A 3072-nucleotide genomic window follows, 5' to 3' on the forward strand; every position below is an offset into this window, starting at 1 on the left:
TAATGGTTTATTTATAAATATTCACTGGATAAAGAAGAAAACTCATTTATTGTTCAGGATTTTCAACTTGACACTTCATTAAAACTTTACAGAATTTTAGTTAAATTTGTGGTAAAGGAAGAAAGGGATATTTTTCTTGTTTTACACAAATTTCCTTCACAAAGTTTGTTGTTGGTGAGGGGTAGAGAGAAGGATTGTGGAACCCTCCACAATATATTATTGAATGAAAAAAAGAGGTCATGATATGTATTATAGTATCCAGTATGTACTTAAAATGAACATTTGTTCACATACTTATAAAGAGGGCCTAGAAATATTTGTACAAATTGTTTAAAAAGGTTGTATCAAATTTTCAGGCTATGTTAGACCAACTGATGACCATCTTTAGTTCCCACATGTCAAGTATGGGCAATGATGTGGAACAAAATAAATGCTAATACATTGCTAATGGGAGTTGGTAACACCACTTTGAAGAGAAATCTGGAATGTAATATCAGAAAAATGCAAAATAAAACAGTGATGAGGTACCATTTTGTGCACATCAGATCGAAAACAATTTTAAATTCTTACAATATTAAATATAGGCAAGCAGGTGTGAAAGTACACTCTGTATGCTTGATGCAGTGTAAATCCAGAGGACCACTTTGAAGAGCATTTTGAAAATCTCTAGTAAAGTTGAAAATTGACATACTCTGTGACTCAGACATTGCATGTTTTCATTTTATTTCAGTTCTTGGTGGATTGAACTATAGCATCAAGTAGACTTTTCAGAAATGATTTATCTCCAGAATCCATTGCCTTTCTGAGGCTACCTATTGCCAGTATGTTGCTTGCTCATATCTGTAGCCTGAAAGACACTGGGTATAGAGTTTTTCAGTCAAACCCCTTATCACTCAAAACATTTAGATCTTGCTTCAGCCCCCCTAGATAAAAGTTTCTGTGAATAAGTCAGAAACAGCCTGATTTCTTTTCCCTGTGTAGGTGGTTTGACCACTTTTCCAGGAGGACTGGTCCGCCCCCACTTCCCCCTCCCTGCCCCCCTCCCTCCCCATCCCCACACCTTCACCACCCTATTATCTGTTCCCATGGGTTTTATACTAGTATATATACTAGTGGCCCGGTGCACGAAATTCGTGCATAGCCTGTCAGTCCTAACCCTGCAAGATGTCCTTTCGCATCTCCTGGGCTAGTCCCTGCCTCTATGCTTTTATTCTTACTCCCCTGGTCTGGTTCCATCATTCATGATTCCACTTGTATTAGTATAGAATTCCTCAAAAGCAGAGAAATATGTGCCCTATGGCCCTGCCACCATGGCTTTGTCCAAAAGGACATCCAGAAAGTTGTCTGGAAGTTGTTTGGTCTAATTAGCACATTACCCTTTTATTAGTATAGATTGATTTCAGAGAGGGAGGGAGATAGAAACATCAATGATGAGAGAGAATCATTGACTGACTGCCTCCTGCACGCCCCACACTGGGGATCAAACCCATAACCCAGGCATGTGCCCTGACCAGGAATTGAACTCTGGGCCCTTCAGTCCTCAGGCAGAGGCTCTATCCATTGAGCAACACTGGACATGGATACACTTTCCCTTTCCACTGGGACGTGTTCTGTTTGCTGGAGCTGAAACACTGAAGCTGTCTCATGGGGCAGAGTGGGGTGCAGTGGGTTGGAGTAGGTGAAGCCCCTGAAAGCTGGAGAGGGGCCTTGTTTGACAGCCAGACCTATGTGAGTCAGATCTCCTTCCCTAGTTCTTCAATGATGACCAGAAGCTCAGCGTATTTGCCCTGGGGCACCTGGCTGTTCTCTGCTCCCTGCATGTTAGAGATGGTGGTCCTAGTCACTCAGCAGCTGGCGGTACTGTGAAGACCGGTAAACGCTCCCAGAGGCCTTGATGGAGGTGGAGGGCATGTGCATGGTCAAGTTCGGTTTGTAAGACAGCCCCCCCCCCTCCCGCTGCGGGCCGCAGGCCCCATGAGATGGCATTGGCAGCAGTGGTGGTGAGGCCAGGCGGTGGCGAGGTGGGCCTGGGGTCTGTGTGCCTGTCTGTGCGCCTGCCCAGCTCCCGCATACTTTTTGCTGTTGACAGCTCCGGTGCACTGACAAATATGGCTGTCCCCTCACCCTGACACTGCCGCAGTATCATGATCTTTCAGTTTCTTGATGTTCTGCTTGTGCTGCTCAATTTCTTTCTGCAGACGCTCAATCTCCTTTTTATGATGAGTGATCTCTTCTTCATGTTGTTTCTTCAAGGCTGCCAGCTGTTCTTTAATCCGCTCTGGGAAGTATCCTTCTTCAGCCTTCTCCTTTTTTGTGAAGGTCCCCATGGCTTCCCTGATTGCGCCTGCCTTGGAGCTGAAATTATCTGACCATTGCAGCCAAAGCCTCTGGCTTGCATGGCCCTCACCCCCCACACTTCAAGCCACAGATGTGCCACTGAAGCAGAGACTGCCCTGGTTGTCAGTGCCGCGCAGTTCCGGACCACCCCACTTAGTTTTAAATGCAAACCTTCCTTGGATAGGTCTTTTTTCCACGGCGATCACGGGGTAGCAGGCCAGTCCGCAACCACAGCCCCGGGGGTCCGGGGCTCTCTCTGCCCCCAATTGCCATGGCAATCACAGGGTAGCAGGCCAGTCGGCACCCACAGCCCAGGGGAGCCCGGGTCTGCCGGCAGGATCAGGTCCCAGGCAACCGCCAGCACTCACGCCCCCAACCCGATCTCCCGGGTTGAGGGCGTGAGTGCAGGCGGACGCTGCAGCCGCCCCGCTGGCCCGCGTCCTGGTCTGCCAGCGGGATCGGTCTGGTTTGGGGGCGTGAGTGCGAGCAGATGCCGCAGTCGCCCCGCAGGCCCGTGTCTGGGTCTGCCGGGGGGATCGGGCCGGCACTCCGCCCTCAACCTGCTCTCCGATGGCACTGTACCATCCTGCCTGCAATATGCAAATTAGCTGCCATCTTTTTTGGCGGTTAACTGCCATCTTAGTTGGCAGTTAATTTGCATATCTTGCTGATTAGCCAATGAAAAGGGTATCGGTCGTATGCCAATTACCATTTTTGTCTTTTATTAGATAGGAT

The 3072-nt window shown here is 48.0% G+C and overlaps 1 pseudogene; it reads right to left on the bottom strand.

Moving 5' to 3' along the window:
- Positions 1-2018: 2018 nt before the first annotated feature.
- On the bottom strand, positions 2019-2533 carry LOC102770255 (annotated as a pseudogene).
- Between the last annotated feature and the right edge of the window lie 539 nt (positions 2534-3072).

The sequence above is a fragment of the Myotis davidii genome, unplaced genomic scaffold, assembly GCF_000327345.1.
Source record: "Myotis davidii unplaced genomic scaffold, ASM32734v1 scaffold73, whole genome shotgun sequence".
In the NCBI taxonomy this organism is placed as follows: domain Eukaryota; kingdom Metazoa; phylum Chordata; class Mammalia; order Chiroptera; family Vespertilionidae; genus Myotis; species Myotis davidii.